General features: G+C 39.3%; 1 long non-coding RNA gene across 1 annotated transcript; it reads left to right on the top strand.

Moving 5' to 3' along the window:
* Window positions 1-112: 112 nt before the first annotated feature.
* LOC130249194 (uncharacterized) lies at window positions 113-10,163 on the top strand. Its single transcript, XR_008839753.1, has 3 exons — window positions 113-658; window positions 5,295-5,391; window positions 6,489-10,163. It is a non-coding gene; the product is annotated as an uncharacterized LOC130249194 (long non-coding RNA).
* Window positions 10,164-13,925: the final 3,762 nt, after the last annotated feature.

Genomic DNA, 13,925 nt, shown 5'->3' with positions numbered 1-13,925 from the left:
CGGCGGGGCGGGCGCTGGGCCGGCCGGCCCCCGGCACGGGGTAATGAGCGGGGCGGGCCGCGGGCGGTGTCTGTTAGAGGGACGGAACAACCTTCTGTTGTAAATAAATTTTCACCGAAGAGGGTGTTTGTTGAGTTGTGTGGGTTTCTTCTGTTTTTGAATGTTTGTCTGTTTGTTTTGTTAAAGCATTTCGTGGATTTATCTGGAAGCAGCCGCCTTTTCCAGGACTCCGGGGATGCAGGCGGACCGAGGCGGCACTGTCCGAGGCGATAGCGGTGGCAACCTTCAAGGGCGCTCTAAACGTCAGGAGATAAATCTACGTGCTGTCAAACCTGCTGCTCTCAGGACTGAAGGACTAAATTTCCTTTTGCTATATAGCCCCACTCGGGCACCATCTGGAAGTCTCTGGCGAAGAGGGGAAATAGCCTTCCCTGATTAATTTTTCAGACCATACTGAGATAAAACTGATGTTTGTCCCCGTGTGTCGTGTCCTGCCATCCGTCGGTCAGGCTGCAATAATAGCAGGAGATAAACATTGTACACAAGTGGGCACGGCTGCCAGGCGGCACCGGCGCCCATGGTGCGATGAACCAGAACCAGGCCACTCCAGGAAACGACTTGCAAGGAAGGCAGGAGTTTTTGTAAGAGCTGGGAAAAGGTGAGACCATGGCCTGAGAGTTCACCAGCTGGTCATACTCCTTGTCTAATAATACAATTTATAAAACAAACCAGGATTTCTTGCATCACATAGGAGATTTTTTTCATATTCAAATCTAGAAAATCAAACTGTTCTACAAAAATAGATTAATGTATTTGAAAGTCTATAATCAAATAGAATAATGAAATAATCAAAACATTAAATTAAATAAGGGCTGATGTGTATTATTTTCCAAAGATTTCAATTATTATTACTTTAATAACTGTATTATGGAATTAATCAACTACTCATTCAGTGCAGAATTGTGGTTTTGAACATTATTATTATATGAGTGAGCTCTGATGTAAGGGATAATGTTCTACAAGGTGTTACTGTGTTATGACAGCCATCTTCATCAAGAATGAAATGCAGTAATGCCATAGCAAACTGCTTTTTTATCAGAAAATGTGTTAATTAACCTGCAAGACGCCTTTTTAGTATAAATTATATTGAGCTTTTGGTGGTCAGTCAGCTTCAAAACAACTCTCAAGCTCGAATCAATACTTAACATTATTTTTGTGAGGATTTCTAAGGCTCAAGGTGTTTTGTGCCCCAAACTCCTTCTTTATAAGGTACCACCTTGGTAAAAAAGTCAACCTTGGCAGGTCAAATGTAGGTCGAAATATTACCAGTAAGGTTGTATCTTTAGCACATGATTTTGCTATCACATGCCCAGTTTTCAACAAAAACAGAGCTGTAGGCTTTCTTATGGAGTCCTTTTGCAGGAACTGGCAGTTGCAACCAGATTTCTTTACTATTTTCTTGTATGAGAAAAGACAGAAAAGATTTCATACAATGTTAAAGCTGCCAACTAGGCTGCACTGAGTTTCACCAATGTCTGGTCCGTCCTGCAGCAATTACAGAAAACTGTCTGTGTGGGACCTCCTTCTCCTCTGACTTGCAAACCTCAAATTCCCTCCCAGGGACCTGCAGGGAAAGCTGTGTCACAACCCAGTCTGACTGCTCAAGCCTGCATATACAGCTGAGAATTATTGTTAATAAGCATCCCAGTGTGCTGACCTGTTCTTGGAAATATGACTGTCAGCTAAATAAGAACTCATTTGGGATTAAAAAAAAAAAAAAAAAGGCACATTCCTATACCTCCTTGACTTGACTTTTCAGAGTTCTTTAAACCCTAGTCACCTGAGCTGCTATTGTGTTAATAAGAGAAATAAGGTAATAGCTCAGTCATGTGCCTCTGCTGTTCAGTATTTCATGTCCAGGTGTTTTAAGGTAATCAGAGGTCTACAGGGCTTTCCAACCCAAATGTTGCAGCTTGATGTGTAGATCTGCTAGCATTGTCTGCTGTATCCATGGGAAGCTAGATGGTACCTAAATGTGTACCAGGAACCTAGGGGATGCACTTGGCTGGTAACAAGCCTTCCTTGGATGATAGTCATGCTCTAAAGGAAAAATTCAAGCATCAGATAATGCCAGGCTACAAACAGCTTAGGCAGTGAGAACTTGCTGGTTTCTTCCTGCTCTTCTTCCTCTGGACACAACTGCCTTATGATACTTGTTTAATTAAACTGATGTGCAGTTTTCCTTCTGTGAAAATCCTACCTTCTCTGGTGGGTGGGATGCTCTGCTCTGAGCAGCCCTGCTTGTGCCTGCACTACCCAGAAGTCACATCATGACTTGAGTTCAGTGTCATAGTGCAAGCATAGGTGCTTTCCTGCACTAGTTGCCCCTAAGCTCCTTCCACTGGTGAGTCACAGCTCACCCTGTGCATGCCTCAGCCTTGCTGAGGTGCTTGGTTGTGCTGCCAAGGCATCTCGTGGGTTCCCAGCACTGAAGGCTGAATGCTCAGAGTACGAATTTCAGCACGTGACTCCATGGGAAATGCCTCCTACTGAAAACACACTACTATGCAGCTCTGAAAATGACACAGGCAAATGAACCTACTGTACCTCTGAGAGCAGCCCTGCAGAAGGTTTCTCAAGGTGTCTTCACCTGTGTCACAGAATGGAATCACACATGTACCTTTCTGTCCTGCCCCAGTCCTGTTATTTCATATGAACTTCTGTACCCAATAAATGAGGGCTGAGCAAGGCAGCACATTGCTTACTGACAAGTCTTACATTTAGCAGGGAAATAAATGAAAAGGATACAACATATTTTCTTCCTCTACTCTTATCAATATCCTATGCTTAGAGAGACCTTTTGAGAAGCTTGGTAATGCTCAAGTTCAAATTTTTCTTCATTTGAAATTATTCTCATTGATTTTTTATTTTATTTTCCCTAGATAAAAGAATCTTATCTTTTGCATGAGACCAACCAGTGAAAACGTCGAAGCTCATTGTCAAGTGCAAAAGTATTTATGTATCAATATTATAAACATCTTCAATTCTTTATTAATCTTGCCTCTTTAATAAGTAGCTTAAAAAAATATCTCAGGGAGTCTGTTTTTATTGTGCATACTTTTCAGGTACCATTGTAGTTTTGTGTGTTACATTTAAGAAAAAATAACTTCCAATAATAGTTTTTTTATCTGTCTGTTATTTTTAGTTTCATAGTAATGCTTAGAATCTGTAAGCCTGAGCCCACTGTGATAGGAGCTGTGCAAAGACACAGAGAAATACACTGATCGCTTAAAAGACAAAAAAGATAAAAATAAAAATTCAGACACAATATGGGTTATGCAAATTCCCATAACTTCTCACTCACAGTGTAAGAATTGGGAGTATGGTCAAGGGACTCTTTGCTAAACCAAGTTTCTTCCTCATAGCAAGTATATTGAATAAAAATAGTAGGCACAGTAAGCTAACACAAGACCTGGCTTATTTTTTAAACCTGTAATACAGACAGGTGCAGTAGAGCAGCATATACAGTGCACAAAAAATTCTTTCAAGATTTTCATTTGCAAAACTATCCTATGCTGCAAGATCAAGTCTATGACAAGATAAAATTTCATACTATGGATAGTCTGAGAAATGTAATTACATTACTGTGTATAGCATGAGATGCAGGGTATAATAATTCTGTACCAGCTATAAAAATAAGTAACTATAGATTTGAATATGTGGTTTCAGGTAGGGTAATGCAATGTAAACTAATATAATAACTATGATAGAGCATCCAGAATAGTATTTCAGAGCTCATGTTGAAAGATAGGCCTGGGTTTTGAAAATACCCCTCAGTTCTGTCCTTTGTACCATGCCACAACTTAGCATGGGCTTCCAGCTCTAGATAGGATCAGGACTTGGCACTGATATGCACAACCATGTGATAATCTCTGGAACAGTTAATATGCTGAAATGTTTAACTTTCTTTTCTTTTTTTTTCTTTTAATGTATGTATCTGTAATTTACTCACATGCAAAAGTATACAAATACCATGAAAATGGGAACGTCATACAATTCCAGATATATTTTTACTTGGGAAAAGGCTTTTTTTTTTCTCTGCAGAAATTAGACATAGATCTACAGAGCACAGGAATTAAATATGATCCTCTTATCTGCAGAAGAATTTTACCTTTAGTCCCACCAAGACTGCTCATCCCCTTACAGTTGTGTGGTAAGTCACCCTCCCACTGGTGAAACACAGACAAGGAACATTGTGTTATTCAGGGACGACTTAGGAGGCTGACAGCACCTAATGTCTCAGAAGGTGGTTGTTCCTCCAGCCCACTCCTTCCCACCTGCAGGGCTGTGAGGCAGGAGAACAGCACACCAGAGCTGCAGGAAGGGTCATGCTCGCTGCACTGACACCCTCTGTTCCCAAAAGCAATGGGTAGCATTTGGCCAGTGACTAGACAAGTCTATTTTAAGTAACTTTTTATGCCATATATTCTATTCCTGTCACTACAGAGTACTCATGCAAATGTATGTGGGGCTGCTGCTGTTCCAAAGCTGCAATTTCCTGGGCTGCATTAATTTTACTACAGTAGATTATGACAGACAGAAATTATAATGGTAAAGAAGTCTTCATTTACACAAAGGAAGGCGTCTTCTGTTATTTGTAACTGGAATTGCAGTTCTTGTAAAGCTTATTCATATTATCATCTTTTCCTGATTGCACATCTGTCATTTCTTTTACAGTATTGATGCTATTTCCAGTTAACCTTATTTTTAGAATAATGGAGGAATTTTCAGTCTCAATTAAGAAGCAGTTCACACTGGAAAATATAATCCTTCTTGGCAGGAAAATTGTTTATGGGTTTTAAATTCCTTTAAAATCCAGCTCCATCTCTATGTGTTACCATAACCATTAAGCACTTTCTTGGTTGTCTTGAAGACACCAGCTGCTTTCAAAAATCTTTATTTAATATATCAATATCCTCATAATCACATTACATATACTCAAGATTCCTGCCTTTGTCTAAATATGTAAATCCCTTTCTTCTGTAAAATAATTCCAAATGGTATTTGAATAAACTTTTAATTCCTTTTTTTTAACTTTATTTTCTATTATTGAATGGATTAATATTACAGAGATAAATCAGGTAGTTTTATATTTTTTAGACAATTCTAAATGTTGGCATCATGTACAATTTTAATTTGATCTCTGATTTTTAGTTCTGAGGGGCAGTTTGAGGGGAATGAGTAAAATATTGTCCTACACTTTTATTTGAGCTTTTTTTTTTTTCAGTTTCCAGTGGAGTTACTTTTCATCCAGAAGCACCTCTTTGGTCATGAAACCAAGCAATATCAGGCTCAGCCCATACCTGGATAAGATACATTGAAGAAAAGCAGGTAAAGATCCGAAGTAACTCGTAGTGCTTCACTAGACAGCACCTTTTGCATTGAGGCAGAACAGAGTGCTGTACCCTCCTGGCACCTGGTGGACACTAAGTATAAAGAAGTAAGCTCCAAATTCAAGTCAAGCTTACAGCAGCTTTTGATCACAAGCTATCCCATGACACATATCACAAGAATAGCAGCATCTTGGTCAAACTCCAGTTTGGATTATTAAGTGTCTGACTTGAATTCCCTTTGCCATTTCAGTCTCAATGAGAAGCCTTCTTCAATTTCAACTGGAACTCATTTCATGCAACATGTTCATTAAAGTGTAGCTCCATTTCAGGAATGGATGAAGTGATAAACATACAGTTCATGATTTTTCCAGGACAATTAGAAAGAGTAACAAGGCCTGTCACTCAAGTTATTTTATGTGAGTACCAATCTTTATTTCAGTCAAGTAGCATCCTTGATGATAATACTTAATAGATTTATTACAACACTGTAAATGGTACTGCAAAAACTGTTCCACACAGATATGAATGGTGTGGATTGAAGTGGCACAGTGCTCCTTTTTAAACATAGGTGCATTTGTTAACATAGTATATAGAGTGTTTGGAGGAGGGACACAAAGATGGTGAAGGCCAAGAGGGGAAGCTCTGTGAGGAGTCCCTTGGTCTGTTCTGCCTGGAGGAGACTGAGGGGAGACCTCATTGCAGTTATAACTTCCTTGTGAGGGGAAGAAGAAAGGCAGACACTGATCTTTTCTCTCTGGTGACCAGGGACAGGACCCAAGGGAATAGCATCGACATGTGTCATGGAAGATTTAGGTTACTTATTAGGAAGAATTTCTTCACCCAGAGAGTGGTTGGTCACTGGAACAGGCTCCCCAGAGAAGTGGTCATAGCACCAAAACTGATGGAGTTCAGGAGGATTTAGACAACACTCTCAGACACATGGTGAAACCCTTGGTGCTGTCCTGTGCAGGTCCAGAAGCTGAACTTTAGTGATTCTTGTGGGTCTCTTCTAACTCAGCATATTCTGTGATTCTACAATTTTATTAAATGTGATCAAGAGCAGCCATACTGAACTGATGATCTTTGAATCACCAGCACTTTGGAAGTAAACATCTGAGATCTGACCAGGGGAGTGAAAATCCTGGCGATGGCCTGTCTCCAAGGTGAGCTTTTATATTGGGGGCTGCCAAGGCAGATGTTGCTAAAGAAAGAATGTGCAGATGTCAAAAGCCTGAATGAAATTCTTAAAAGAGTGTTGAGTGCCTTAAGCTCATCTCTACTATGGCTTGGGGTTCTGCAAGGCTTCTGTGAGTTAGAAGAGCTCCACATAACCAGATGGGAAAGTAAAGAGTTTGAGGCAGAATGAGTTTACTCTAGATACCCAGAAATTGAACTGTTTGCATGTTTGTATCTAAATATTGGCTGTACCTGCAGAATCTCTTCAATGGATGCTTTTTATAAAGAAATAATTTAGTTTTACAGATATGGAGTCTTACTGTGTGCCTCTCAGCATGGAATGCAAGGGTGGTAACAGCTAGTCTAATTACAGCCACCAATAAAGAAGAATTTGTAATTAACCACAAAACATTATTGCAATGAGAAACCAGAAAAATTAGAGGCCTGGAGGGTCTTCAGCTACTAAAAAGCTGGATTTTCTGCTATAAGAATAGAACTAACAGAACTAATTTTTTTTTTTTGCCTCTGTCTTGCCTTTATCTAGATTTTATCACTACATAGATTGTAAAGGGAAAAGCAGAAACAAATATTCTCCCTTTGATGGAAAAGATGTGGGAATCATACCAATAGTTATTGTGTGCTTCATCAAAAGACTATTACAGCTTTTTGGTACAAAACCCAATATCCTTCTGGGAAGGGTTAAAACAGAGCCACAGTTTGCTTATCTTTATCAACTGATCATCTTAAGACTCAGGAAAAGATGCAGGTCCTATCACAGGGAGAAAGAATGTAAAATAGTGCAATTAAGGTAGCAACAGAATAGGGAGAAAAACACCAAAACAACCCTTTACCAGTACTACAAACAAGTTTCAAGACCCATAGAGTTGAAAAAGGTGCAATGAAATGAGTGCACTTCATGCCATTGCAGTGTATTTATAAGTAGGTCTCCCAAGGAACAGCAAATAAATATGGAGTCTGCACATTATTAGCACATGATGCTTGAAATAGGATTCCTGTGATCTTTTTATCTGGAGAAAAGAAATGAGACTTAGTTGCTCCACTGCATCTCTGCAAATTCTACTTTGATATACATCAGCTTTGTGAGCCAGTGACAATTTTTTTTCCTGATCTTGCTGTCAGGTTACTCATTTAAGTTACAATATTTTGCTCTCTCCTTGTAGAGCAGGAAGACCTTGCATCGTGCTCCTATTCCATGTGTATATAGCAAATTGAATTATTCTACTTCCCTTATTTCCTGCAGGCAGCTGTTACAATTCCAGCTCTGCCCTAGTATGATATCTCTTATAGATCACAAAAAACCCAAATAGCTTATTTAAGAAATATATCACATCTATGTTCTTTGGTATGTCCTTGTCATTTAACAGCAATCTAAATCTCTTGGCACATTACTGTAACAGATGATAGATGAAGAATTAATACAATTTTCCTACATATTTTTGAGGAATTGAAGAGTTCAGAGTACAAAGGCACTGGTTTAGGATTTCCAAGGAAATGGAAAATTCAGTTCTGCCACATATTCAAGTTCTAAAAGCAGCTTTCTTTCCTCCTAAAAAAGAGAAAAAACTAAAACCAAACAACAACCAAAGAAATTTACTCAGAAGGAATAACACCATTTGTTTCTGTAAGCATCACTTGCTTGCAAGTATGGAAAATTATTTTTGTGAATTGCTTAATAGGATGAATGGAAATACACATCAGCTTTGGGTTTTGTTGCTTTGGATTTGAAGAAATTGTTGAATATTCTCTTTTCTTCTAGATGATACGCTCCAAAGGTATAGAAAGCTCTGGCTGGTTGCTTATTGATGGGTTCTATCAGTCTGGAGAGAAAAATTCACTTAGCAGTTTGAAAGAAGGATGGAATGATGGCTGATGTTAAGTACCAATATTGGTTTGAAATGTTAGAAGTAGTGCTTTTGTACCTACAGCACTGTAGTTATAATGTACAGCTTATTCTTTCTTCATTCACCAAGGGCTGTATCCTTTACGTGTTCTGCACCTTCTCAAATAATTCAGTTTGCTAATTTCAAATCAATTGTTGTCTTATTCTATCTCATCCCTCTCCACAATTCAGTTGTAAATCATTCCACATGAGGAAAGTCTGTTGTCAAATTTAACTACTTAATCCTCTCTTTGTAAATATTGGGGCTAGTGTGATAATTTTCTTTGGAGTGTATGCAGCAATGTCTCTGTATGTCAATCAGAATATTTGTGAGGCCCACTCACTTTGGGATTGCACTGCAGCATTTTGGAGTTTGTCCATGTTCTGTTAATCATTTTTAACCATTTCATTGCCCTGGTACTCATATTTACAACTCCAAGTCCTTACCCTGGTTTACCTCTTGCTTTGTCCTCCTCTCTGGTTTCTCACTCAGTTTACCCCACTTTTCTCTTGCAGCCTTACTTCTTGCCAGAGATATCTCCTAAATCCACCTACCTATGATAGGGATCAATTATTCTTTGCCTCCTTCTCTGACTACTCTTAGTCCCATTTTTTATCCCCCTGTTTTAGAATTCATAGAATCATAGAATAATTTGGGTTGGAAAGACCTTTAGAAGTCATATAGTCCAACCCCCTGCAATGAGTAGGGACATGGTTCACTAGATGAGATTACTCAGAGCCTTGTCCAACCTGACCTTGAATGTTTCCAGGGATTGGCCACCTACCACCTCTCAGGGCAACTTCTTTCAGTGTTTTACCACCCTCAAATTCCTCTCCTTTTGCCAAACATGCTTTCTCCAACTACATCAACAATTATCTCCAGCCATTCCTTCCTCTTACCAAAGCCATATCTCTCACCAACAATCACCTCTATAGTTCCTTTCAGAGCTCTGAGTTTTCTCTTTCCTTTCCCTATGCCAGGGTCACCGGACTCCTTTTCTGAATCTTCTGCTTGTCTTTTCTTTGTCCTTAGGGCTCTCAGGCAGATTCCTTTCTTCCTTCTCCCCAGGGTACCCAGCAGATGAGAGCATTAGAGGTGGGCTCCAGTGCCCAGCCCTATGGAGAGTACTGGCAATCCAAGGCTGAGATTAGAGGATTGGTACTAGATTGGTACTTCATCCCTGGCCAGCATGTTGTCTGACACAGACAAATATTTTTGGTTGAGCTGTGACAGTGATTATGCATGCTAGAAATGATGGAGAGACTTCTGTATACTGAAAAATTATACAAAGTATAACTGTATTTTATTGATATAAGAATTTATAGTACAAAAATCACAGCGCAAATACTGAGTCATATATTTGTCCTGAAATCTATGTACAAGTAAAATGCAATTTTTAGCTGGAATGCTTACTGTTGACAGTCTCAGAGATTGAGGTAACTGTCCTGTTACTCATTTTAACAGTTTAAGGAATATCTAGGGTTACTTTTGTCTTTTTTTTTCATTATAATAAGATATGGGAAGATTATCTGGCCAAAAAAATAAAAATCTGCTTAACATGTGAGACTTTCTTTCCTTGTTTTACAACAATAAGATGAGCTATAGTTGGCAACTCCACAGTGTAGAAAGTAAATAAAGAGCATGGTGAAAATAAAAGAGCATAGTGAAAATGACAGCAACTTTATGACAGGCATTTAGCAGAGCCTGGATTATTGGCCAAGATTCTTTCCAGGACTACACCAGCAAAATGTGATGACATCCAGTGCTAACTCTGTGAAACCTGACTGGCAGTGTCTGCTGAATGCATTAAGGAAATGTACTTACATACTGGAAATCCCAAATGTCCAATTTTAAATATTTTTTCCTCCAGAAAAGCAGTGTGAAGAGCTGCAGCTAGGCTTTTTCTTTTTGCTTATTGTTTCTGAGCATCTAGAACACATTCAAGTCACCTCTTGTCAAGCAAAGATCAGATCTGTCTTATAGCCAAGAAAACTGCTTACAAGTCCAGACTCATGGGTTTTTACAAAACCTCACCATTCTAGCTTGCTAAAATTTAAGAAAGCAGAATACTGCAAAGTTCACAATACATCTGCTGAGGCTGGCAAAAAGGTGCTAGTACTAACAGACACATTTCTCAAAAGAATCTTCACAGAAACCAAGGACATCTCCAGGTTGCAGCCACAATTCCTTTGTATCCCAGCATTAGTAAGACAACTGTGAGTGAATGATGTTGAATCTATTTGCATGAACAGAAACCTAAGATTTTTTTACAACTTCTGATTTTGCAAATAGAAAAGATAAACACATTGGTCTTTGTAAGCTCAAAAGTATCAAATCCAGAAATAAGCCCTACTATTTTGTTTAACTGATAAATGACTCATTACATATTTTGTTAAGGGATTTTATATGCACTAGGTCCTGACTCTTGTCAAATTTGCATTGAAAAATTACTAGAAAAGTTTCACAGATGAGGGATCTCAGCTGAAGATGTCCTTCTGCAAAAATTTGATAACACTGCTTCCAGCAAAGATAAACAAACAAGAGGAAAAGCTCAGCTAGTTCATTTATTGGTATAAGTGAACTTCTAGACAGTCTGTAGCATATATTGGGAGATTTCAGGAACCTGACAGCACTTGCCATATTGAGCTTTATGTTCTGTGGATGCTTAATTGTAAAGTCATGTATACTCCTTCGTTCATGTAGACTAATTGCAAACCTTACTGCCAGCCAATTTCAGAGCATAAAGAAAAGGAGAGATTAACTACTTCTGCTTCAGTATCTGGGCTGAGGTGACCCAGATTCACTGATTATATAACATGTAAATAAGAAAACTCTCAACAAAACCTTAGCAAAACAACAGAGCCATTTCAACACTTTCATGTATAGCTGTAACCAGCCTGTAATTCACTTTAATGCTCTGCAATAAACATCTTGTAGATAATAGAGGGGAATCAGATGCATGCTGATTAAAAGAAGTAAGATAGCTTCTTTGCTTGACCAATGTTTTATATCATTTGGCTGAGTAAGATTTGGGTAGTCATTACTACTGTCATGAAAACTGCCTGCCAAACAACTTACTGGCTTTGCAATTGAAGGAATAAAATCAAAATTTTTGCAGAGTAACAGAAGCAGTGAAGTCCCATCCCAGTTTCTTTATGAATGAACAAACAACCTCCCTGATGTTCATATGTTACTAAATACTGTGACACCATTTAGTATTAATAAATACTGTGACACTGGGAATGATACTAGAAAGGATGTCAAAGTGCAGTACTTTAAATAGCCATGCATACTTTCTTCCCCAGAAAAGAAGCATGAAAGAAAGTGAACACAGCAAGTGGTTAATGCTCTGTCCAAGTCAGCTGATATCACAGGTATGAAGTTATTGACTTCAGTGACTAATTTGACAGTATTCAGTTGCATTGCAAAAGTACACCTTAATTCTGAAAGTTTCAATTTTGTCAGTGTGTAAGACAGATTGTGCTTAGTACACAGCATCTTACAGCTATCATTGATTTCAATGGGAGGTTCAAGTTCCTACAGAACACATTAATGAAGTCATAAATTTTAATAACAGAAAGGACCATTATGGCAATCCAGTCAGACTGCTTTGAATTCTAAAAGTCAGTAAACGCTGCTTGCATGAAGTCTGTAACTTAGATCTGAGCTAACACGTATCCTTAGGAAGTACTTCAGTCTTGACTTAAAGACCTGTGTGGCAGCAAACCTATCAGATCCTAGATTAAGTGCTTCACAGTTGGTTACTTCAGATTTCAGTTTGCTTTTTTTTTCCCCCTTTCAACTTCTAACCATTATGTTTCATTATGACCTTATCTGTTAGACCACCCTTTCTACTCAGGAACTAGATAAGCTGAGCTTACATGCAGGAAAGCTCAAGCTAGGTGCTGTAAGACTATCAGAGAGGAAACCCAGAATTTGTGGAGGGGAAAATGATAATGAGCTGGCAGATCAAGAGGCCCCTGAGGAACCAGGGATCCTGGTGCAAGCAGGCAGGGAGCAGATAGGGAGCAGACAGAAACAGGGAGGGCCCCTGGAGAAGGGGTAGGCACAGGCAGGGAGAGAAGGTGGTACACATGCTGCCCTGGCAGTTCCATAGAGACATCTTGACTGCAGGTCCCCGTGACAGCAGTTTCCCCAAATACAGATTTATTTTTTTCCTTTTATAAGAGGATTTCTGATCAGCCAGCAGCCTTTGGTCTCCATCCCCTAGGCCATACTCACACTTGGCGATACCAGAGAGTGTCATTTTCTCAGATCTCAGCAAATGCCTCCTCCTGCTGCGTGGTTGATCCTCTCTGGCTCAGCTGCTGCTTCCCTTTGATAGGCTCAAAGCAGTTGTCTCCATGACTTGTGATGTGTGTTTTTTACAAGCAGTAATTTGATATCAGTTCATTTATAACGCTGGGTGCTCTGTTTTCAGTATTTTCAAGGCCTTTGCTGTTATCTCACATTAAACTGCCGTTCATAGCAGCCGCCTTGGCACAAAGCTCCAGTTCCCAGGACAGGCTCTCACCACAGGCTGATAACAAGTGCCACAGGCCAGAACTGGGGCATTGAGCCTGTGGCCTGCTGCTAACGATGGAAGTGCTCTTCTTAGTAGCTTTCATTTATTCCAAGTTTCATGGCAGCAGAGGAAACTCATCATTAGCTGGCTGTGCAGCACGACCTGCCCAACATTTATGGTACCACTGTTCTCAAACATGTACTCCCTCATACTTAGTGTGCACTAAAATTTGCACTCCTGTGTAAATTTGAGTTCAGTTATATTAAGTGTTGTTCAAATTAAGCTAGCTTTAATCAATTCAGCACTGTCCATTTGGTGATTTGAGGTATTTATTTGGTTGGCATTTATTCTATATTCCTTTGGGTTACTCTTAAAGATATGGCAGAAGCCTGGACTAAAAAAAATGGCCAGTGCAGAGACTTCACTGTTTCCCTGTAGTGATTACCCTTTGACTGGGGATAGTTCTGCTGGAGGGAAGGAACATCATCTCCTTTTTTTTCTGAAAGATTTAAGGCTGTAGTCTCCTAAAACACAGGGGACTTCAGCCTGTTTGAATGACAGTGTGTCATATGTCTGAACAGCTAATTACAGTGTCTTGTATGGTAAAAAGCGGATTTTTTTTTTTACTTTGCTGTGGTTTCTAACATTCTGAAAAAAACCCTGGAAATGTAGAAGATTATATGTTAAGGAAACTCTCCTATCTGACGATTCTGATGGCAATCTGGAAATCCCATTTGCACCACTCCAGATTTTAATGCTGGGAAGAAGCCCCTTTGCAGCAAGTAGATCCAATAACCTGACAGGTTTGACTCCCTGCACACCCCACACTCAGACATAAGTTCCCCTCATCAGCTTGACCCCAGGTTTCCCATAGCAGAGTCCCAGATGTCCTGTTCCTTTAAAGTAATTTAATTGTGATGCAGCAACTTA

Source organism: Oenanthe melanoleuca, chromosome 2 (assembly GCF_029582105.1).
Source record: "Oenanthe melanoleuca isolate GR-GAL-2019-014 chromosome 2, OMel1.0, whole genome shotgun sequence".
Taxonomy (NCBI): Eukaryota; Metazoa; Chordata; class Aves; order Passeriformes; family Muscicapidae; genus Oenanthe; species Oenanthe melanoleuca.
Note: the sequence above shows the minus strand (reverse complement) of the source record. Positions and strands in the feature narration are given on the sequence as shown.